This window comes from Scyliorhinus torazame, chromosome 22, assembly GCF_047496885.1.
Source record: "Scyliorhinus torazame isolate Kashiwa2021f chromosome 22, sScyTor2.1, whole genome shotgun sequence".
Classification (NCBI taxonomy): Eukaryota; Metazoa; Chordata; class Chondrichthyes; order Carcharhiniformes; family Scyliorhinidae; genus Scyliorhinus; species Scyliorhinus torazame.
Window position 1 is genome coordinate 37,130,228 of NC_092728.1, and position 25,902 is coordinate 37,156,129.

General features: G+C 45.9%; 1 long non-coding RNA gene and 1 other non-coding gene across 2 annotated transcripts in view; one reads left to right on the forward strand and one right to left on the reverse strand.

Annotated features, from left to right (window-relative positions):
* LOC140398801 (uncharacterized) overlaps nt 1-25,902 on the forward strand; it is a 66,196-nt gene that overhangs the window by 14,094 nt on the left and 26,200 nt on the right. The window contains exons 2-3 of the long non-coding RNA XR_011937559.1: nt 14,460-14,586; nt 20,317-20,387. This is a non-coding gene — a long non-coding RNA (uncharacterized lncRNA). The remainder of the gene's footprint in view (nt 1-14,459; nt 14,587-20,316; nt 20,388-25,902) is intronic.
* On the reverse strand, nt 24,482-24,675 carry LOC140399503 (U2 spliceosomal RNA). Its single transcript, XR_011937704.1, has one exon. It is a non-coding gene; the product is annotated as a U2 spliceosomal RNA (small nuclear RNA).

A 25,902-nucleotide genomic window follows, 5' to 3' on the forward strand; every position in this document is an offset into this window, starting at 1 on the left:
AAGTTAAAGTCTCCCATAATAACTACCCTGTTACTTTCGCTCTTATCCAGAATCATCTTCGCCATCCTTTCCTCTACATCCCTAGAACTATTAGGAGGCCTATAAAAAACTCCCAACAGGGTGACCTCTCCTTTCCTGTTTCTAACTTCAGCCCATACTACCTCGGAAGAAGAGTCCCCATCTAGCATCCTCTCCGCAACCGTAATACTGCTCTTGACTAGCAGCGCCACACCTCCCCCTCTTTTGCCTCCTTCTCTGAGCTTACTAAAACACCGAAACCCCGGAACCTGCAACATCCATTCCTGTCCCTGCTCTATCCATGTCTCCGAAATGGCCACAACATCGAAGTCCCAGGTACCAACCCATGCTGCCAGTTCCCCTACCTTGTTTCGTATGCTCCTGGCATTGAAGTAGACACACTTCAAACCACCGACCTGAACACTGGCCCCCTCCTGCGACGTCAAATCTGTGCTCCTGACCTCTATACTCTCATTCTCCCTTACCCTAAAACTACAATCCAGGTTCCCATGCCCCTGCTGCATTAGTTTAAACCCCCCCAAAGAGCACTAACAAATCTCCCCGCCAGGATATTTGTGCCCCTCAGGTTCAGATGTACACCATCCTGTCTGTAAAGGTCCCACCTTCCCCAGAAAGAGCCCCAGTTATCCAGAAATCTGATTCCCTCCCGCCTGCACCATCCCTGTAGCCACGTGTTTAAATGCTCTCTCTCCCTATTCCTCATCTCACTATCACGTGGCACGGGCAACAACCCAGAGATAACAACTCTGTTTGTTCTAGTTCTGAGCTTCCATCCTAGCTCCCTGAAAGCCTGCCTGACATCCTTGTCCCCTTTCCTACCTATGTCGTTAGTGCCAATGTGGACCACGACTTGGGACTGATCTCCCTCCCCCCTAAGGACCCGGAAAACACGATCCGAGACATTACGTACCCTTGCACCTGGGAGGCAACATACCAAACATGAGTCTCTCACGCTCCCACAAAATCTCCTATCTGTGTCCCTGACTATACATAGAACATAGAACAATACAGCACAGTACAGGCCCTTCGGCCCACGATGTTGCACCAAAACAAAAGCCATCTAACCTACTCTATGCCATTATCATCCATATGTTTATCCAATAAACTTTTAAATGCCCTTAATGTTGGCGAGTTCACTACTGTCGCAGGTAGGGCATTCCACGGCCTCACTACTCTTTGCGTAAAGAATGTACCTCTGACCTCTGTCCTATATCTATTACCCCTCAGTTTAAAGTTATGTCCCCTCGTGCCAGCCATATCCATCCGCGGGAGAAGGCTCTCACTGTCCACCCTATCCAACCCCCTGATCATTTTGTATGCCTCTATTAAGTCTCCTCTTAACCTTCTTCTCTCCAACGAAAACAACCTCAAGTCCATCAGCCTTTCCTCATAAGATTTTCCCTCCATACCAGGCAACATCCTGGTAAATCTCCTCTGCACCCGCTCCAAAGCCTCCACGTCCTTCCTATAATGCGGTGACCAGAACTGTACGCAATACTCCAAATGCGGCCATACCAGAGTTCTGTACAGCTGCAACATGACCTCCTGACTCCGGAACTCAATCCCTCTACCAATGAAGGCCAACACTCCATAGGCCTTCTTCACAACCCTATCAACCTGGGTGGCAACTTTCAGGGATCTATGTACATGGACACCTAGATCCCTCTGCTCATCCACACTTTCAAGAAATTTACCATTAGCCAAATATTCCGCATTCCTGTTATTCCTTCCAAAGTGAATCATCTCACACTTCTCTACATTAAACTCCATTTGCCACCTCTCAGCCCAGCTCTGCAGCTTATCTATACCCCTCTGTAACCTGCTACATCCTTCCACACTATCGACAACACCACCGACTTTAATATCGTCTGCAAATTTACTCACCCACCCTTCTGCGCCTTCCTCTAGGTCATTGATAAAAATGACAAACAGCAACGGCCCCAGAACAGATCCTTGTGGTACTCCACTTGTGACTGTACTCCATTCTGAACATTTCCCATCAACCACCACCCTCTGTCTTCTTTCAGCTAGCCAATTTCTCATCCACATCTCTAAATCACCCTCAATCCCCAGCCTCCGTATTTTTTGCAATAGCCTACCGTGGGGAACCTTATCAAATGCTTTGCTGAAATCCATATACACCACATCAACTGCTCTACCCTCGTCTACCTGTTCAGTCACCTTCTCAAAGAACTCAATAACGTTTGTGAGGCATGACCTACCCTTCACAAAGCCATGCTGACTATCCCTGATCATATTATTCCTATCTAGATGATTATAAATCTTGTCTCTTATAATCCCCTCCAAGACTTTACCCACTACAGACGTGAGGCTCACCGGTCTATAGTTGCCGGGGTTGTCTCTGCTCCCCTTTTTGAACAAAGGGACCACATTTGCTGTCCTCCAGTCCTCTGGCACTATTCCTGTAGCCAATGATGACATAAAAATCAAAGCCAAAGGTCCAGCAATCTCTTCCCTGGCCTCCCAGAGAATCCTAGGATAAATCCCATCAGGTCCCGGGGACTTATCTATTTTCAGCCTGTCCAGAATTGCCAACACCTCTTCCCTACGTACCTCAATGCCATCTATTCTATTAGCCTGGGGCTCAGCATTCTCCTCCACAACATTATCTTTTTCCTGAGTGAATACTGACGAAAAATATTCATTTAGTATCTCATTTAGTATATCTTCAGACTCCACACACAATTTCCCATCCCTGTCCTTGACTGGTCCTACTCTTTCCCTAGTCATTCGCTTATTCCTGACATACCTATAGAAAGCTTTTGGGTTTTCCTTGATCCTTCCTGCCAAATACTTCTCATGTCCCCTCCTTGCTCGTCTTAGCTCTCTCTTTAGATCCTTCCTCGCTACCTTGTAACTATCCATCGCCCCAACCGAAACTTCACACTTCATCTTCACATAGGCCTCCTTCTTCCTCTTAACAAGAGATTCCACTTCCTTGGTAAACCACGGTTCCCTCGCTCGACGCCTTCCTCCCTGTCTGACCGGTACATACTTATCAAGAACACGCAGTAGCTGATCCTTGAACAAGCCCCACTTATCCAGTGTGCCCAACACTTGCAGCCTACTTCTCCACCTTATCCCCCCCAAGTCACGTCTAATGGCATCATAATTGCCCTTCCCCCAGCTATAACTCTTGCCCTGCGGTGTATACTTATCCCTTTCCATCATTAACGTAAACGTCACCGAATTGTGGTCACTGTCCCCAAAGTGCTCTCCTACCTCTAAATCCAACACCTGGCCTGGTTCATTACCCAAAACCAAATCCAACGTGGCCTCGCGTCTTGTTGGCCTGTCAACATATTGTTTCAGGAAACCCTCCTGCACACACTGTACAAAAAACGACCCATCTATTGTACTCGAACTATATCTTATCCAGTCAATATTTGGAAAGTTAAAGTCTCCCATAATAACTACCCTGTTACTTTCGCTCATATCCAGAATCATCTTCTCCATCCTTTCCTCTACATCCCTAGAACTATTAGGAGGCCTATAAAAAACTCCCAACAAGGTGACCTCTCCTTTCCTGTTTCTAACTTCAGCCCATACTACCTCGGAAGAAGAGTCCCCATCTCGCATCCTCTCCGCCACCGTAATATTGCTCTTGCCTAGCAGCGCCACACCTCCCCCTCTTTTGCCTCCTTCTCTGAGCTTACTAAAACAACTAAACCCCGGAACCTGCAACATCCATTCCTGTCCCTGCTCTATCCATGTCTCCGAAATGGCCACAACATCGAAGTCCCAGGTACCAACCCATGCTGCCAGTTCCCCTACCTTGTTTCGTATACTCCTGGCATTGAAGTAGACACACTTCAAACCACCTACCTGAACACTGGCCCCCTCCTGCGACGTCAAATCTGTGCTCCTGACCTCTATACTCTCATTCTCACTTACCCTAAAACTACAATCCAGGTTCCCATGCCCCTGCTGCATTAGTTTAAACCCCCCCAAAGAGCACTAACAAATCTCCCCCCCAGGATATTTGTGCCCCTCAGGTTCAGATGTAGACCATCTGTCTGTAGAGGTCCCACCTTCCCCAGAAAGAGCCCAGTTATCCAAAAATCTGAATCCCTCCCGCCTGCACCATCCCTGTAGCCACGTGTTTAAATGCTCTCTCTCCCTATTCCTCATCTCACTATCACGTGGCACGGGCAACAACCCAGAGATAACAACTCTGTTTGTTCTAGTTCTGAGCTTCCATCCTAGCTCCCTGAACGCCTGCCTGACATCCTTGTCCCCTTTCCTACCTATGTCGTTAGTGCCAATGTGGACCACGACTTGGGGCTGCTCCCCCTCCCCCCTAAGGACCCGGAAAACACGATCCGAGACATCACGTACCCTTGCACCTGGGAGGCAACATACCAAACGTGAGTCTCTCACGCTCCCACAAAATCTCCTATCTGTGCCCCTGACTATAGAGTCCCCAATTACTAATGCTCTGCTCCTCTCCCCCCTTCCCTTCTGAGCAACAGGGACAGACTCCGTGCCAGAGGCCCGTACCCCATGGCTTACCCCTGGTAAGTCCCCCCCCCACAAGTATCCAAAGCGGTATACTTGTTTCTCAGGGGAACGACCGCAGGGGATCCCTGCACTGACTGCTTTTTCCCAGTCCCTCTTACAGTTACCCACCTATCTCCAATCTTTGGTGTAACTAATTCCCTGAAGCTGCTATCTATGACCCCTTCTGCCTCCCGAATGATCCGAAGTTCTTCCAACTCCAGCTCCAGTTCCCTAACTCGGTCTTGGAGGAGCTGGAGATGGCAGCACTTCCTGCAGGTAAAATCAGCAGGCACACTAACTGCATCCCTCACCTCAAACATCCTGCAGGAAGAACATTGCACTCCCTTCCCTGCCATTCCTCTAACTTTCTACCAAGATCTGGCTAACAACTAAATTAAATTTTTTATAAAAAATAATAATAATATAATAAAATATGGTACTTACCTCAGACCAATGGGTTTTATTATTAGGTTAGAGGAGGAGGGCGGGTGGGAGACACTACACGTGTAGTGTCTCGGGTTTCCTCTCCACCAGAATTTATTGGTGAGGGTCTTCCCAGACGTCCGCGGGTCGACTTCCTGTTCCCGCCTAAAACACTAATTTAAAAAAAAAAATTCTCAGCTCCTGCTGAAATTGACTAACCAGCCAGCTCCACTCCCGCCGAAATCGACTGGCCTGCCCCTGCAAAGACAAGTGCTTTTAAAGGACAGACTTACCTCCCAGCAGCCACTTCCGCACTGCTCCCGCTGAAACTGACTCACCAGCTGATTCTCCCGCCGAAATCGACAGGCCTGCCCCTGCAAAGACAAGTGCTTTTAAAGGACAGACTTACCTCCCAGCAGCCACTTCCGCACTGCTCCCGCTGAAACTGACTCACCAGCTGATTCTCCCGCCAAAATCGACTGGCCTGCCCCTGCAAAGACAAGTGCTTTTAAAGGACAGACTTACCTTCCAGCAGCCACTTCCGCACTGCTCCCGCTGAAACTGACTCACCAGCTGATTCTCCCGCCGAAATCGACACCAGTCGAGTGGTGGATATCACTCGACTGTAACCATTCAGTTATTCAGGTCCAATTCTCAGTGTGAGTCTTTTTGTGGACCGAGAGTACTCTCCGGTGCAGCTGCTAGCTATGTGGCTATCACAGGTGCGCCCTGTGGCTATTCAGTGATTCAATTTCAATTGTTAGTATGTTTCTCTGGCTGGTTGTGTTGCACTCGGGGTTGTGGCTGCTACTTTTCTTCTAACCATTCAGTGATTCACTCCCAATTATAGAACATAGAACATACAGTGAGAATGAGGCCATTCGGCCCATCGAATCTGCACCGACCCACTTAAGTCCTCACTTCCACACTATCCCTGTAACCCAATAACCCCTCCTAACCTGTTTGGACACTAAGGGCAATTTAGCTTGGCCTATCCACCTAACCTGTACGTCTTTGTACTGTGGGAGGAAACCGGAGCACCCGGAGGAAACCCACGCAGACACGTGGAGAACGTGCAGACTCCGCCCAGACAGTGACCCAGCGGGGGATCGAACCTGGGACCCTGGTGCTGTGAAGCCACAGGGCTATCCACATGTGCTACCGTGCTGCCAATTGTTTGTGTGTGCCACTCTTCCTGGTTCTGCTGCACTCTGGGGCGTAGCTGCCTCTTTCATTGTGACCGTTCAGTGAATCACTTGCAATTGCTAGTGTGTCTCTCTGTGTGGCTCTACTGCAATCAGTGGTGTCGCTGCATCTGAATAAGTGACCATTTGGGGATTCAGGTGCGATTGTTAGTGTGTTCTCTGGGTGGTTCCACTGCATTCTGGGAACGAGGTGGTATTTTAAGTGATTCACTTCCAATTGTTAATGGTCCTCTGGGGGTTCCAGTGAACTATGGGGTGTCGCTGCCGCCTTTATTGTGGCGATTCAGTGACTCACTTACAATTTTCCAGGGACAGGAAGGGGAGTCCGAGGTGCAGCCCAGGGAATGGGTGGCTGGTGTCTTCAGTGGCCAGGCCACATGGCCATGGCGGTGCCGGCATGTGGTGCAGGGTGGAGGTTGACCTGCCTCTGGGCGGGAGGTGGTGTTCGAGATCAGAGGTTGGTGCCAGGGGCACAGTGCTGCCTACCTACTCTGCCTGCCCTGTGGAGTTTATGCAGTCATGCTACAGTAGTGAACTCGCCAACATTGAGGGCATTTAAAAGTTTATTGGATAAACATATCGATGATAATGGCATAGTGTAGGTTAGATGGCTTTTGTTTCGGTGCAACATCGTGGGCCGAAGGGCCTGTACTGCTGTATTGTTCTATGTTCTATGTTCTATGCTGACGGTGCCTACAACTTTTGTCAACTGTGGCTCGGCACGGGGAACGGCGATGGCTGGTAGCCTTCTTCCCAGGTCGCCCGCATCTCCTTCGCTGCATCTACCAGGGTCGCAAACTCGGCATCTGGAAAATGTGTGTCATAGAACATAGAACATTACAGCGCAGTACAGGCCCTTCGATGTTGCGCCGACCTGTGAAACCACTCCTAAGCCCATCTACACTATTCCCTCATCATCCATATGTCTATCCAATGGCCATTTGAATGCCCTTAGTGTTGGCGAGTCCGCTACTGTTGCAGGCAGGGCATTCCACGCCCTTACTACTCACTGAGTAAAGAACCTACCTCTGACATCTGTCTTATATCTATCTCCCCTCAATTTAAAGCTGTGTCCCCTCGTGCTAGCCATCATCATCCGAGGAAAAAGGCTCTCACTGTCCACCCTATCTAATCCTCTGATCATCTTGTATGCCTCAATTAAGTCACCTCTTAACCTTCTTCTCTCTAACGAAAACAGCCTCAAGTCCCTCAGTTTTTCCTCATAAGATCTTCCCTCCATACCAGGCAACATTCTGGTAAATCTCCTCTGCACCCTTTCCAATGCTTCCGCATCCTTCCTATAATGCGGCGACCAGAATTGCACGCAATACTCCAAATGCGGACGCACCAGACTTTTGTACAGCTGCAACTTGACCTCATGGCTCCGAAACTCAATCCCTCTACCAATAAAAGCTAACACACCATACACCTTCTTAACAACCCTCTCAACCTGGGTGGCAACTATCAGGGATTTATGTACATGGACACCGAGATCTCTCTGCTCATCCACACTGCCAATAACCTTACCATTAGCCCAGTACTCTGGCTTCCTGTTATTCCTTCCAAAATGAATCACCTCACATTTTTCTGCATTAAACTTTATTTGCCACCTTTCAGCCCAGCACTGCAGCTTATCTATGTCCCTCTGTAACTTGTAACGCCCTTCTGCACTGTCCACAACTCCACCGACTTTAGTGTCATCTGCAAATGTACTCACCCATCCTTCTACGCCCTCCTCCAGGTCATTTATAAAAATTACAAACAGCAGTAGCCCCAAAGCAGATCCTTGTGGTACACCACTAGTAACTGGACTCCAGTCTGAACACTTCCCATCAATCACCACCCTTTGTCTTCTTCCAGCTAGCTAGTTTCTGTTCCAAACTGCTAAATCACCCTGAATCCCATGCCTCTGTATTTTCTGCAGTAGCCTACCGTGGGGAACCTTATCAAACACTTTACTGAAATCCATATACACCACATCAACTGCTTTACCCTCATCCACCTGTTTGGTCGCCGTCTCAAAGAACTCAATAAGGTTTGTGAGGCACAACCTACCCTTCACAAAACCGTGTTGACTATCTCTAATCAAACTATTCCTTTCCAGATGATTATACATCCTACCTCTTATAAACCATTCCAAGATTTTGCCCACAACAGAAGTAAGGCTCATTGCTCTATAGTTACCGGGGTTGGCTCTACTTCCCTTCTTGAACAAGGGGACAACATTTGCTAACCTCCAGTCTTCTGGCACTATTCCTGTAGACAAAGATGATTTAAAGATCAAAGCCAAAGGCTCAGCAATCTCCTCCCTAGCTTCCCAGAGAATCCTAGGATAAATCCCATCCGGCCCAGGGGACTTATCTATTTTCACACTTTCCAGAATTGCTAGCACCTCCTCCTTATGAACCTCAAGCCCTTCTAGTCTAGTAGCCTGAATCTCAGTATTCTCCTCGACAACATTATCTTTTTCCTGTGTGAATACTGACGGAAAATATCCATTTAGCACCTCTCCTATCTCCTCGGACTCCACGCACAACTTCCCGCTACTGTCCTTGACTGACCCTACTCTTACCCTAGTCATTCTTTTATTCCTGACATATCTATCGAAAGCTTTGGGGTTATCCTTGATCCTACCTACCAAAGACTTCTCATGTCCCCTCCTGGCTCTTCTTAGCTCTCTCTTTAGGTCCTTCCTAGCTAACTTGTAACTCTCGAGCGCCCTAACTGAACCTTCATGTCTTATCTTTACATAAGCCTCCTTCTTCCTCTTGACAAGTGTTTCGACTGCTTTAGTAAACCACGGTTCCCTTGCTCGACCACTTCGTCCCTGCCTGACAGGTACATACTTATCAAGGACACGCAGTAGCTGTTCCTTGAACAAGCTCCACATTTCCATTGTGCCAATCCCCTGCAGTTTTCCTCTCCATCCGATGCATCCTAAGTCTTGCCTCATCGCATCATAATTGCCTTTCCCCCAGATATAACTCTTGCCCTGCGGTATATACCTACCCCTTTCCATCACTAAAGTAAACGTAATCAAATTGTGGTCACTATCACCAAAGTGCTCACCTACTCCAAATCTAACCTCTATCCTGCTGCATTACCCAGTACCAAATCCAAAATGGCCTCACCTCTCATTGGCCTATCTACATACTGTGTCAGGAAACCCTCCTGCACACATTGGACAAAAATGGACCCATCTAAATTACTCGAACTATAGCGTTTCCAGTCAATATTTAGAAATTTAAAGTTTCCCATAACAACTACCCTGTTGCTTTTGCTCCTATCCAGAAGCATCTTTACAATCCTTTCCTCTACATCTCTGGAACTTTTCGGAGGCCTATAGAAAACCCCTAACAGGGTGACCTCTCCTTTCCTGTTTCTAACCTCAGCCCATACTACCTCAGTAGGCGAGTCCTCATCAAATGTCCTTTCTGCCACCGTAATACTGTCCTTGACTAACAATGCCACCCCTCCCCCTCTTTTACCACCTTTCCTGAGCTTACTGAAATATCTAAACCCCGGCACCTATTTGAGTTTGTTCATGTTCGAATTCCCATCAGCCTGCCTGAAGTTGACAGGAATTTGATTTACAACGTCTAATTTTAAATTTGAAACAAATAATTTTTTCGACCCAAAAATCCAGGCCTTTCTAGATTACATAGTGCCTCCTATTGATCCAGTGAGCATCATCAAAGCGGATAATGCCCCCTAAACAATCTACCGGATGGACAAGTATCAGAATCTTGAGCCAAAAATGCTACCCCTTATCCCAACATTCATATGTTCTCTAAGTCATAAATTAAATATAAAAACTCGGAAGTACAAAACATGCATACAAAATAAATACATCAAACCAATTCATCAAAAAGAAAATACATCAAACAATACACAAGACATAAATAAAACCACACAAATATCAGAGTCCTTATTATGTTCTTTCATGGTGTCAGATCGTAGTTTCTGCATCCAAGGGCTGCACCGATTCCTTCTTCCGTTGGGTCAATTGTAGTATGAGGATGGTTAGGTAGACAGCCATGAGGAGGATGTCTATTCCTGGGGAAAGTGGGCAGCATAATCAAAGTCCCCTCCCACCTGACTTACTCACTCTTGCAACTTCTTCCATCAGGCAAAAGATACAAAAGTCTGAGAACACCCATGAACAGATTCAAAAACAACTTCTTCGCTGCTGTTACCAGACTCCTAAACAACCCTCTTATGGACTGACCTGATTAATACTGCACTTTTGTATGCTTCCCCCGATGCTGGTGCCTATGTGTTTACATTGTGTACCTTGTGTTGCCCAATTATGTATTTTCTTTTTATTTTCTTTTATTTTCATGTACTAAATGACCTGTTTGAGCTGCTCGCAGAAAAATACTTTTCACTGTACCTCGGTGCACGAGACAATAAACATTTCCAATCCAATCCAAGTGTGACAGAAGGCGGGCCTGAATTTGGATGTTGGAGCCCCAATACCTGAAAACCTTCCACCAGAAAGTGACATTACTCATATTTATTTTGATTTTGATTTCCCCCATTTGTTGCACAACTTTGTCTTGACTGCAGTGCCCAACTATATCTGAACGCGTTGTAGTTTTTCCAGGCAGGAGTGTTAACCCGGTATTGAGTTCCTCGGTCGCGTCCATCACCACTTATTGCTATCATTTCTATTAAACCATCTGAGCAGGGATGTGAGCTTGATGCAAAAGGTGATGTTGCTGATGTTACCTGTTGATGCCGCATACTGTTACCTCCCCAGCGAGTTTATGATGCAGTATTCTCCCTTCCGCCTTATAGACTATCCGAGTGATGCCATTTTCTGAATTGTGAATTTCCAGGATGCAATTTAGATCACTGTTGTTCTAAATGCATGCAGGGAATGTTTGTTTAAATGTCCCGGATATGGACAGACCACTGTTCTGTTTGTGTGCTCACATTTTTCCAGACTGGTGCCTATGAGCCTCACTCCTTTCTCGAATAAGGATGATAATGCCCCATCACACATCCACATTCGCCCTTGTATGATTCCCATATTTTCTACCACAGTGACTCTCACGCCAACCTTGTCATTTAAAAATACTGAGATCCCTAAAACCATACCTATTCCTCTCTCTATACTTTTCAAGAAGTGTGGGCAGTATGGTAGCACAAGTGGATAGCACTGTGGCTTCACAGCGCCAGGGTCCCAGGTTCGATTCACTGCTGGGTCACTGTTGGTGAGGAGTCTGCACGTTCTCCCCGTGTCTGCGTGGGTTTCCTCCACTGAACCTTTCACCACTCACCTTGAACTTGTGCCCGCTTATAATTGTCATTCCGACCTGGGGAAAAGCCTCCACCTGTTCACCTATCTATACCCCTAATAATTTTATAAACTTCTATCAGGTCGTCCCTCTGCCTCCGTCTCTCTAGGAGAACAATCCCAGTTTATTCAATATCTCCTCATAGCTAATACCCTCCATACCAGGCAACATCCTGGTAAACCTTTTCTGTACTCTCTCCAAACCCTCCACGTCCTTCTGCTAGTGCAGTGACCAGAATTTGTCACAGTGTTCCAAATGAGGCCCAATCAATGTTCTATATAATTGTAACATAATTTTTGAGCTTTTATACTCAATACTTCGTCCTATGAAATGCTTTCTTTATGCACCATTTCCACCTGTGTTGCCACTTTCCCGGATCTGTGGACCTGTACGCCGAGAACTCTCTGTGTCTCTATGCTCCTGATGGTTCTGCCATTTATTTTATAGCTCCCATCTGAATTGGATCTTCCAAAATGTATCACCTCGCATTTGGCCCGGTTACATTCGATCTGCCATTTCTCTGTCCAATTCTGAAGCCTATCTATATCCTATTCCTACAGTTCTGGTCACCGCATTATAGGAAGGACGTGGAGGCTTTGGAGCGGGTGCAGAGGAGATTTACCAGGATTATGCCTGGTATGGAGGGAAAATCTTATGAGGAAAGGCTGATGGACTTGAGGTTGTTTTCGTTGGAGAGAAGAAGGTTAAGAGGAGACTTAATATAGGCATACAAAATGATCAGGGGGTTAGATAGGGTGGACAGTGAGAGCCTTCTCCCGCGGATGGAAATGGCTGGCACGAGGGGACATAGCTTTAAACTGAGGGGTAATAGATATAGGACAGAGGTCAGAGGTAGGTTCTTTACGCAAAGAGTGGTGAGGCCGTGGAATGCCCTGCCTGCAACAGTAGTGAACTCACCAACATTGAGGGCATTTAAAAGTTTATTGGATAAGCACATGGATGATAATGGTATAGTGTAGGTTAGATGGCTTTTGTTTCGGTGCAACATCGTGGGCCGAAGGGCCTGTACTGCGCTGTATCGTTCTATGTTCTATGTTATATATAACATAGCAAGGAGATATTGACAGACAAGGAAAATGGACAAATGCGTGGCAGAGGGAATTCAATGTAAGTAAGAGAGAAGTTATCCATTTTGAACAAACAAAAGGATAGCGAAGAGTACTTTGCTAAATGGAAAGAGGTTAGGCAGAGTGGTTGTGCAAAGAGACTTTGGGGTTCAGGTGTACATGTCATTAAACTGCCAGGAGAAAGTGCAGAAAATAATCAAAACGTCTAATGCAATGTTCGGCTTTCTATCGAGATGATTGGAATATAAACACCAAGGGGCTGTGCTGCAGCTTTGCAAAACTCTAGTTAGACCTCATTTGGAGTACTCTGAGTAGTTCTGGGCACCACACCCTGGGAAGGATATTTTGTCCTTGGAGGGAATGCGGAATGGGGAGGGAGTGGCACAGTGGTATTGCCACTGGACAAACAATCCAGGGACCCAGAGTTATATTCTGGGGAATCAGATTCAAATCCCACCACGGCAGTTGGTGAAATTTGAATTGAACAAATCTGGAACTAACATTCCAATGATGACGATGAAACCATTGTCCATTGTTGTCAAAACCCATCTGGTTCATTACTCTCATCGAGGGAAGGAAATCATTCATCCTGACCTGGTCTGACCTACACTAATCCCCAGATTCACAGGCACGTGGTTGACTCTTAACTGCTCCTTCAATGGCAATCAGAGATGAGCAACAATGCAGGTCCACCCAGCCACACCCACGTCTATGAGCAAATTTTTAAAAATAACTAAAACGTAGGTTTACAAAAAGTGATACCTGGATTACAGAGGTTGAGTTACAAGGAGAGATTACACAAATAAAGCATGTTTGCGCTATAGTTTGGAAGGTTAAGGGGTGATCGGATCGAAGTATTTAAGATATTATCAGGTAAAGCAGGGCAGATAAACATAAAATATCTCCATTGGAGATTCTAAGACTCGGGGGCATTGTCTAGCAATTAGGGCCAGACCGTTGAGGAGAGATCTTAGGAAACACTTCTTTGCTCAAAGGGTGGCAGAGGATTGGAACTCTCTCTCTCATAAACAGCAGTCGAAGCGAGAACAGTTGTTGCATTTAAATCTGAGGTCGGTAGATTTTTGTTAAGCAAAGATAATAAGGGATGTGGGCCAAAGGCATTGGAGCTAGACCACAGAGCAGCCATTATCTTGTTAAATGTCACTCAGACTTGAGGTGCTGAATGCCATAATCCTGTTCCATATTTCTATGTTTTTAAGGGCAAGTTAGTGAACATATTTATGAAGGAATCATTGGATTTGTAGACTGTTAACGTGACAAAGGATATAGGGAGAGCGCGGTGTTTAGATAGAGGGCTAGATTCTCAGATTTTGCCTCCAAAATCGCGGAGTGACTGTGGGCTGCTGGCCCGGACACCGGCTTGCTGGCTGCGGCGGGGGGGAGGGGGAGCGGGGGCAGCCAGGGCCGGGGAGGGGGGAGCAGGACGAGCAGCCGGGATGCTCCCCCACAGAACTGGGGCTGTACCCAGGCATCGACCACCATTACGGCGGCCATCTTGCTGACCATCCACCCTGGCCCCTGGTTCTACACACTGACACTGGGCGTATGGGTGCGCCCACCCCTGCACCTCAGCCCCCGCCCCAACGCGCCCCCCGGCGCCCAAAACCCTACCAAACCGGCAGCCTCCCACCGGGGACCACCCAGGGCCACACCCACGGCAGCCCCCAGTGAGGGCAGAGCCAGCCAACGGTACTCCTGTCATCAGGGATAGGCGCAAGGAACTGGGCACCGAAGGGGCCGGAGTGCAGGGATGGGGAGGGGCATGCGTGGAACGCAGTGCCAACTGGGGCCACCCTTGGAACTTGGATGGGCACGGGAGTGTGCGCCATGCTAACATGTTGGCCTTTCACCCCCTGCAGAGAATGGCATTCGGACATCAACCCGCGATGCTAGCCGTCATGTCAAGATGCCCTGCGGCGGCGTGAGCGGAGGCCACTCAGAGAGCAGACGGAGGCAGCAGCAGAGGAGCGGGCTGCAGAGGGGCAGGTAGCAGCTGCACAGGTTGGAGGGCCGGCCACCCAACAGGCCAAGGAGGAGGAGGTGCCAAGTGGGCACCGGATGGTGCCCGCATGTACCGCAACCGCATGTCAATCGAGGACCTTCTGGTCCGGGCATGCAGACGGAGACTGTGGATAAGCAGGGGCACTGTGCGGCACATCTGCCAGGTGATTACACACCTTGCACTGTGGAGGTATCGGGAGCCACCCGTTCTCGGTGTCCGTCAATCCCAGACCTCATAACACTACTAACATTCCAAATGATTATTCAATCCGATTAAACTGTCCATTTAACATTACTCCACTGCCAACTGTGAACAACCACAAGTGAACAACTGATGAGGCAGAGTCTGTTGAAATGTCAGAATCTTTATTAAAAAAACAATGTAAAATGTTGTCAGGCAGAGGGATCTGGGTGTACAGGTCCACAGGTCACTGAAAGTCACAACGCAGGTGGAGGAGGTAGTCAAGAAGGCATACACCATGTTTGCCTTCAGCGGTCGGCGTATCGAATATAAAAATTGTCACGTCTTTATGCTTCTGTGTAGAACCTTAGTCAGGTCACATTTACTTAGGACGTGGAGGCTTTGGAGAGGGCACAGAAGAGGTTTACCTCGATGTTGCCTGGTATGGAGAGCATTAGTTATGAGGAGAGGTTGGATAAACTCGATTTGTTCTCTCTGGGACCACGGAGGCTGAGGGCAGAGCTGATAGATGTCTACAGAATTATGAAGGGCATGGACAGAGTTGATAGTCAGAACCTCTTTCCCAGAGTAGAAAAGGCAATTACTCAGGGACATATGTAGGGCAGCACGGTAGCATTGTGGATAGCACAATTGCTTCACAGCTCCAGGGTCCCAGGTTCGATTCCGGCTTGGGTCACTGTCTGTGCGGAGTCTGCACATCCTCCCCGTGTGTGCATGGGTTTCCTCCGGGTGCTCCGGTTTCCTCCCACAGTCCAAAGATGTGCAGGTTAGGTGGATTGACCATGATAAATTGCCCTTTGTGTCCAAAATTGCCCTTAGTGTTGGGTGGGGTTACTGGGTTATTGGGATAGGGTGGAGGTGTTGACCTTGGGTAGGGTGCTCTTTCCAAGAGCTGGAGCAGACCCGATGGGCCGAATGGCCTCCTTCTGCACTGTAAATTCTATGAAATATGTTTAAGGTGCCTACGACAAAGTTTTTGAGGAGATATGAATGAATAATCATTTGGATTGTTAGTAGTGTTATGAGGTCTGGGATTGACTGACACCGGGAACTCTCCGTTACCTCCACTGTGTAAGGTGTGTCATCACCTGGCCGATGTGTCGCACAGTGCCTCTGCTCATCCACAGTCTCTGTTTTACTCTCAGAGGGTAGTGAGTGCATGGAACTCGCTTCCGGGAAGGTGTCCAAAGCAGGCACGATAGTGACAGTTAAGGTGCGTCTTGACAAATACGTAAATAGGATTGGGATAGAGGGACATGGACCCCGGAAGTGTCGACGGTTTTAGGTTAAAGGGGCAGCATGGTCTGCTCAGGTTTGGAGGGCCGAAGGGTCTGTTCCCATGCTGAACTTTTGTTTGTTCTTTTTATTGACATGTTCAGGTAAATTGCAATGATGGTCATTGTCCAGTCATTCATTAAAACTACAATGAAGTTCAAGGTCAAATATCATTGTAACAAAGTAGAAGTTTGTCCTGAAATTGGACATCGCCCACAATCATAGAATCGTAGAATGTACAGTGCAGAAGTGCACTGGCTCTTGGAAAGGGCAACCTACATAAGCTCACGTCCCCACCCTATCCCTGTAACCCGACCTAACTATTTGGACACTAAGAAGCAATTTGCCATGGCAAATCTATCTAATCTGCACATCTCTGGACTTTGGGAGGAAACAGAGAACTCAGAGGAAACCCACGCAGACACGGGGAGAAAGTGCAAACTCCACACAGACAGTCATCCAAGGCCGGAATTGAACCCGGATCCCTGGAGCTGTGTGGGCAGCAGTGCTAACCACTGTGCCACCATGCCTCCCATATAACTCAAAATGTAACGGAGAGTTCCAAACTCATACCGCACCTGCTGTGGCAAAGGGGTAAGAGGGGCGAGGGAATATTTTCCTTAAAGACTGGTGCATAAAATACCAGAGTGGTGCAGGTTATGCTCGACCTGTATGAAGCACAGTTAGACGGGGGTTAGAATAAGAGTGTGCAGTTCTGATGATCATTAGAGACGGTCCAGAGGAGATTTACAGAGGTTGTTGTCTGGACGAGAGAATTTCATGGTTGGGGGTAAGATTACACATGATGGGATTTCTTTAGATCAGAGGGGACTGACCAGAGACTTAATGGGGTCGCCCAAAATTGTGTGCGCCCACATTTTTGCAAAAGCATTGAGGTGCATATGCTCAGACAGGGATGCACAGACACCAACATACAGAATACAGACAGATCATAAAGAAACAATGGCATACATACATTCACAAACACTCACAGACACACAAATAAACACACTGATACAAACACACACACAAACCGTCACAGACAGACCCACAAACCCACATGCACCCGAAGGCACACATGCACAAAGGGCACACACACATATGGACACCACATACATGGAGATAGGCATTTAATGTACAAACATTACCTTATAGAGTAGCCAGCTCTGTCAATAATGTCTAGTGCTGTTCTCACATAAAATGGCCACTGTGAAGAAACCTGAAATAGCTGACTGCTTTTTGCAAATTATTTTACAGATTCCCAAGAAAGAGATAGAGAAAGAGAGACGTAGAGAGAGATGTAGAGATTAGCAGAAGATGTTGATTGGAGATTAAGAAACACCATAAACACTACCAGCAAAAGTACATCAGGGTACATACACTGTCGCCATCAAACACTCACAGCGCGGGTACAGGGCGGGTTTAGATATAGAGTAAATCTTCTTCCATACATTTCCAGGGCAGGTACAGCACTGTCCCCATCAAACACCCAGAACAGGTCCAGGACAGAGTTAGATAGTGTGTAAAGTTCACTTTACAGTGGCCACATCAAACATTCCAAGGGCAGGGTTGAATACGGATTAAATCTCATTCTCCAGTTCCCAATAAAACACTCCAAAGACAGGTTTCGATACAGAGTAAATCTCACTCTACAGTGTCCCAATCAACCACCCCGTAACAGGTTTAGGGTGGTATTAAATATTGTGTAAAGCTCCCACGATACTGTCCTCATCAATCAAGATGCTCACACAGGGACGCACATGGACAGCAACACAGAGAGCACAGACACATCGTACGAACACAATGGCATATATGCCTCCACAAGCACACAAAGACATAGGGAAACAAACTGGCACATACACAAAGCTACATGCATTGTGAAGTGTGCACACACAAGCATACAGGGAGACAGGCACTCGACACACTGAGACACACACATACACATTTGCACCCAGCTGCACTCATACACATGTACCCATGGAAACACACACATATGGACGCAGGGACGCACAGACACAGTCACATATATGGACCGGGTGGCACACTCATATGCACACAGGGATACAGTCATACAGGGATATATGCACACCGGTTCAGGCACACATTCGCTGATTTTCCACCCTTACATCAATGTGCTGATTATCTGAAAACCAATCATCTCTGTTCTGGACATCACTGCCAGAGTTCCTCAGGGTAATGTCCTAGGCCCAACCATCGACAGTTGCTTCATCAATAACCTCGCCTCCATCATCAGATCAGACGTTGTTTGGTGCCTAAGGACCGGACCCTCTGACACACCACTACTTACATCCTGCTATCCAGAAAAGTCCCATTTATTCCAACTCCCTGTTTTCTATCCAAGCTGTGGAATTACCCCTAATCCCATGTGATTTCACCTTGTGTATTACTACTTATTATTTGGGCAATCATTCAGCATCGAGGACTCACTCACTCAATCATTCACTCTGGGCTCTACAGTTGCTGAAAAGTATGATCCTGGATCTGCAGCCTGTGCCCCAGATTTGGCAGGTTGTGTTTGATGAGATGGGTGGGTGGGATGCTCTGAATTCTGTGGTCCTTGTGCTATTTACTCTTAACCTCCGTGTGCTCGACCCTACGACGCTCGAGGTGATTGGTGCCTTCAAGGATGTTTTTTTTCCGGTTTATCGGTGGGGACCTTGTGTATCAACTTTCTTTGTGGCACCTTTTCAAAAGCGTTTTGGTAGTCCAGATATACTGCATCTACAGGATCCCCATAATCCGTTTGGTTTGTCCCATATTTTAAGAACTCGAGCCAATTAGTCAAACATGATTTACTCTTCATAAAACCATCTGACACTGATAGATTGCATTTTGGTTTTTCAAATGTACTGATATTACTTCGTAATAATGTTCTAACAATGTCCCGATAATAGATGTTAAATTGTCTGTAATTTTGTACATTCTGCCTCCCTCCCTTTTTGACAAAGGGCGTTACATTCGCATTTTTCCATTCCACTGGAACCTTTTCCGTGTCCAGGGGATTTTGGAATATTATAACAATGGATTCACTATCTCCACTGCACTTCCATTAGCATCCTAAGATGTCGGCAATCAGTCCCTGCGGAAATGTCTGCCTTCACTCCCAATAGTTTTTTGAGTACTGTTCCTTTTGATGCTGATTGTTCTGTTCCACCATTTCTGAATAATCCGTTCCTCTAAGTTGTCCTCCCCGTGAAAACGGAGGGAAACTATTGATTTAGCATCTCTGCCATTCCTGTGTTCCCCATCATTAACTCGCTGGTTTCATATTCTAAGGAGTCAACATTCACTTCAGCTACTCTCTTCCCTTGTATGTACTTGTGGAAGCTGTTGCTCTTTTTGATATTTTACGCTAGTTTTCATTCGTAATTTACCTTAGCTGCTTTTATAATATTTTAGTAACCCTTTTTTAAATTTGAAAATTTCCCAATCTTCCTGCCTGCCTCTGGCCTGTGCAAAATGGTATACCTTAGTTTTATTTTTTATATTGTCCTTAACCTAATTGCTTAGCCATGAACGTTTGTTGTACCCATCATTCCGCCTTTATTCCTCTCTGAAATATATTTTAGTTGCGAGGAATTGAGTATATCCTTAAGAACCTGCCACTGCTTGTCAGCTTCTGGGGCTGGTTTAGCACAGTGGGCTAAACAGCTGATTTGTAATGCAGAACAAGGATAGCAGCGTGGGTTAAATTCCCGTACCGGCTTCCCTGAACAGGCGCCGGAATGTGGCGACTAGGGCTTTTCACAGTAACTTCATTGAAGCCTACTTGTGACAATAAGCGATTATTATTTAGCCTTTCGGCCATTCTGACCACTCTACTGGGGCCACATCTGAACTCATGTCGATTTAATTAATAGGTTGTTAAGCCCAGAACGCTAGTGTAGGCTCCACTTTTCAATTATATCATACTATAGTCACTATTCCAATGAGGATCCTCAACTGTGGGTCATCAATTAATCCCTCCTGATTACACTATACCAAATCCAGAGAAATCTGCTCACTGGTTGGTTCCATGACATATCCTTCCAAGAAACAATCTCTAATACACCCTCAAGGTTATGCTTGCCAATTCGATTAATCCCGTCTATGTGCATATTAAAATCACGCATTATTATGCCAACGCTGTCATTAATACCTCAGGCCTGTGCTCGCATAAAATGGAGACAGTGAGGTAAGTTGAAACGGCTGACTGTGTTTGTCGATTTTATTTATAGATTCCCAGAGAGTGAAAAAGACAGATGGAGAGAGACAGATGGAGAGACTAACAGAAGACTTTGATTAGAGGGTAAGAAACTCCACCAATCACAGCCATCAAAGGTACATCATGGGGATCCAAACAAAGTAAAGGCCATTCCATTCCGTCCATGCCAAACCCTACCAGGACAGGTACATAACAGGGTTAGATATAAAGTAATGCGCCCTCTGCACTGTTCCCATCAAACACTCCCAGCACAGATAGAGCATGGAGTTGTATAAAGAGTAAAGCTTCCAGTGCACTGCCCCATCTAGAAATCTCCAAACAAGTCTGTAAACTAATCCCTCTGATCCTCGATCTCCCCATAGCCCTGCATCAATTCCCAAACTAATCCCAAAGCCCGGTACAAATCTACAAATAATGGCACTGCCCCGCTCTCTACCGATAGCCATTTATCAATTAAAACTTGATCCCACTACCTCACGCCCTACCGATATCCCAATATACATCCTACTCTCATCCCACTTCCCACGCTCTCAACATAAATTATAATCAAGCCCCAAGCTTATCCCAATGTTCAGTTCTCTCTTCATAGCCCTGCACCAATCCCCAAACTAAAACCATTGTTCTGCTCTCTCCTCATAACCGGTATTAATTCCCAAATAATCGTACTGCCCTGCCCTCTACCGATAGCCAGTTATCAATCACAATCTGATCCCATTACCTCACGCTCTTCTAATATCGCTGTACCCATCCTAAACTACCCCCACTGCCCCGCTCTCTCATTAAGAACATAACAACATACGAACTAGGAGCAGGAGTAGGCCACCTGGCCCCTCGAGCCTGCTCATCCATTCAATGAGATCATGGCTGATCTTTTGTGGACTCAGCTCCACTTTCCGGCCCGAACACCATAACCCTTAATCCCTTTATTCTTCAAAACATTATCTATCTTTATCTTAAAAACATTTAATGAAGAAGCCTCAACTGCTTCACTGGGCAAGGAATTCCATAGATTCACAACCCTTTGGGTGAAGGTTCCTCTTAAGCTCAGTCCTAAATCTACTTCCCCTTATTTTGAGACGATGCCCCCTTTCACCCACCAGTGGAAACAACTTGCCCCCATCTATCCTATCTATTCCCTTCATAATTTTATAGTAGTTTCTATAAGATGCCCCCCCCCCCACCCCTGCATCCTTCTAAATTCCAGCGAGTACAGCCCCAGTCTACTCAACCACTCCTCGTAATCCAACCCCTTCAGCTCTGGGATTAACCTAGTGAATCTCCTCTGCACACCCTCCAGCACCAGTACGTTCTTTCTCAGGTAAGGAGACCAAAACTGAACACAATACTACAGGTGTAGCCTCACTAACACTTTATACAATTGCAGCATATCCTCCCTAGTCTTAAACTCCATCCCTCTAGCAATGAAGGACAAAACTCCATTTGCCTTCTTAATCATCTGTTGCACCTGTAAACCAACGTTTTGTGACTCATGCACTAGCACACCCAGGTCTCTCTGCACAGCAGCATGTTTTATTATTTTATCATTTAAATAATAATCCCTTTTGCTGTTATTCCTACCAAAATGGATAACCTCACATTTGTCAACATTATCTTCCATCTGCCAGACACTAGCCCATTGACTTAACCTATCCAAATCCCTCTGCAGACTTCCGGTATCCTCTGCACTTTTTGCTTTACCACTCATCTTAGTGTCATCTGCAAACTTGGACACATTGCACTTGGTCCCCAACTCCAAATAATTTATGTAAATTGTGAACAATTGTGGGCCCAACACTGATCCCTGAGGGACACCATTAGCTACTGATTACCAACCAGAGAAACACCCATTAATCCCCACTCTTTGCTTTCTATTAATTAACCAATCCTCTATCCGTACTACTACTTTACCCTTAACACCATGCATCTTTATCTTATGCAGCAACCTTTTGTGTGGCACCTTTTCAAAAGCTTTCTGGAAATCCAGATATACCACATCCATTGGCTCCCCATTATCTACCGCACTGGTAAGGTCCTCAAAAAATTCCACTAAATTAGTTAGGCATGACCTGCCCTTTATGAACCCATGCCCTGTCTGCCCAATGGGACAATTTCCATCCAGATGCCTCACTGTTTCTCCCTTGATGATAGATTCCAGCATCTTCCCTACTACCGAAGTTAAGCTAACTGGCCTATAATTACCCGCTTTCTGCCTACCCCCTTTTTTAAACAGTGGTGTCACGTTTGCTAATTTCCAATTCACTGGGACCACCCCAGAGTCTAGTATATTTTGGTAAATTATCACTAGTGCATTTGTCCCTAGCCATCTCTTTTAGCACTCTGGGATGCATTCCATCAGGGCCAGGGGACTTGTCTACCTTTAGCCCCATTAGCTTGCCCATCACTACAATCATCTCCAGGACCTCACCTGTCATAGCCTCATTTCAATCAGTCACTGGCATGTTATTTGTGTCTTCCACTGTGAAGACCGACCCAAAAATCCTGTTCAGTTCCTCAGCCATTTCCTCATCTCCCATTATTAAATCTCCCTTCTCATCCCCTAAAAGACCAATATTTACCTTAGTCACTCTTTTTTGTTTTATAAATTTGTAGAAACCTTTACTATCTGTTTTTATATTCTGAGCAAGTTTACTCTCATAATCTATCTTCCTCTTCTTTGTAGCTTTTTTAGTAGCTTTCTGTTGCCTCATAAAGATTTCCCAGTCCTCTAGTCTCCCACTAATCTTTTCCACTTTGTATGCTTTTTCCTTCAATTTGATGCTCTCTCTTATTCCCTTAGATATCCACGGTCGATTTTCCCTCTTTCTACCGTCCTTCCTTTTTGTTGGTATAAACCTTTGCTGAGCACTGTGAAAAATCGCTTGGAAGGTTCTCCACTATTTCTCAACTGTTTCACCGTAAAAACTTTGCTCCCAGTCGACTTTAGCTAGCTCTTCTCTCATTATAGCCCTGTATCGATCCCCAAACTAATCACACTGTTCTGCTCTCTCCTCATAGTCCTTTATCAATCCACAAATTAATCCCTCTACCCTGCTCACTCTTCATAGCCCATAATGAATCCCCAAACTCATCTTGCTGCTCTGCTCTCTCCTCACAACCATATATCAACACTCAAAACGAATCCCACTGATCCTCTCTCTCCTCATAGTCTTGTATCAATCACCAAACTCATCCCACTGCCCTGCTGCCCTACTGTTTCTGTCTTCTCATCATTTATAAAGAACATTGTTCCATGCTTTCTAAGTCATCATCTTACATTCCCATACATAGTCCAAAGATGTGCAGGTTAGGTGGATTGGCCATGATAAATTGCCCTTAGTGACCAAAACGGTTAGGAGGGGTTATTGGGTTGCGGGGATAGGGTGTAAGTGAGGGCTGAAGTGGGTCGGTGCAGACTCGATGGGCCGAATGGTCTCCTCCTGCACTGTATGTTCTATGTTCTACACTGAAACGTATCCACCAGTTTTGTCTATTCACAATATATTAATTACTCTTTGAAATTTGATATTTGCAGCTATGTTGCTTCCAATGCTGTCTAATGTTTTGTGTCATTGGCAATATTGTGGCTAATTGTATGTGTGTGTATGTTTGTGTGTGTCTTTAAGTCTCAAATAACCAAGGAGCAGGTGTATGCCTTTTGGCCCATTGAGCCTGCTCCTCCATTCAAACAGATCACGGCACGCACCGACGCTCGCACACATTCCTATTCTATTACACACAGTCGATTTCTCTCTTGAACATGCTTCCACAGCCCTCGAATTGGAACATTCCAAAGATTCACCATCCTCGAAATGAAAGAAGTCCTCTTTATCTCAGTCTGCAATGGTCTACCAACTATACTGAGACTCTGTCCCCTACTGCTAATCTCACCAGCCATGGCGAACTTCCAATCTATATCTACCTTTTAATGCCCTGTAATAATTTTGTATGTTTCAAGGAGATCACCTCTCATTCTTCGGGACTCTACCGAAGAAAGGTACATTTTCTCAATCTCTCCTCATCAGACAATCGCACCATCCCAGGGGTTAATCTGGCAAATCTCCATTACACTCCTTCTATATCCCTCCTTAGACAAGGAGACCAAACCACACAATGGCCCATGTTCGGTCTGCTCAAGGCTCTGTACAATTGCAGCAAGACACATTCACACCTTTTTTTTTTACCTTTTCTGAGTTCCAAAGCCAGGGCTCAGAGTGTGGGTCAGGGGCGAACCCCTAATCCAGCTCCTCGCCTGCTCCAAAAAACTAATTCAAATTGAATCCAATTCATGGTCCCCACAAGAGAGACATATCAGATCTGAACCAAAGGCTCAATCTACAGACACTTGATCTTAGCCAAAAGGCCGAGAAGCGATGACACATTCACTCCTATACAAATATCTCCTTGAGATGCAAACCAGGGGCTGGTTTAGCACAGGGCTAAATCGGTGGCTTTGAAAGCAGACCAAGGCAGGCCAGCAGCACGGTTCAATTCCCGTACCAGGCGCCGGAATGTGGCGACTAGGGGCTTTTTACAGTAACTTCATTTGATGCCTACTTGTGACAATAAGCGATTTTCATTTCATTTCATTCATGTACCTTTTGCCTTCCTGATTGCTGGCTGTAGCTACATTTTGGCTTTTAGTGTTAAATCGACACGGACACCACCCAGATCTCTCTGGGCATCAACTCTTTCCAATCTCGCATCTTTGACAAAATGCACTGGGTTTTTTCGACCAAAGTAGACAAGTTCACACTTATACACATTATAGTTCATCTTAAATATCCTTGTCTATTCACTCAGCCTGTCCAAATCCCCTTGAGGATTCTTTGAATCACTCTCACAACTTATTTCACATAGTTTAGTGTCATGAACACATTTGGAAATATTAAATGTGTTCCCACAATCCAAGTGGGTGAGTGTTTTAATCTCTGGGTTTCTGTATGTGTGCGTTTCTGTGGATGTGTCCACACACACAATAGCACACATACTCTGACATAGGCAGCATTCACTAAACATATATAAAATGCAGAAGAACTCTTCTCCATTTGTAAATGGAAGGAGATAAATTGGATTTCTATTCAGTGTTATGGGCCAGGGTTTAGAGAACCCCAAAGTATATCATGGACTTCACCTGACCCACAACTTTTAATAGATTGTGGTATGGGGAGCAAACGGCCCACTCTACAGGTGTGGTACAGCAGAAATGGAAAAGTATTTTTTCAAGCAAAACAATGTTTATTCTATGAACTCAAGTTAACCTTTTTAAAACATACAGTGAACACCTTAGCAACCATTAATTCAAATACAACCCACAAAGAATACAATACTAAGTAATCCTTTAAGCTTTCCTTTTAACATCCATAAGACTTTAAACAAAACTTTTAACAGAAGCACATCAGGTTAAAGGCACTACTGAGAGCAGTTATTAGTTTTAAATCACCAAAGGATCAATTTACAGCTTTTAGATTACAGGAAAAAAGACTAATACCCCTTCTGGTTGTGACTGCAGCTGCCCAGCTCTGAAAACGAAACTAAAACACACCCTGCAGCAAACAGCCTAAAACAAAAGTAAAAAGCTGACAGACAGCCCAGCTCCACT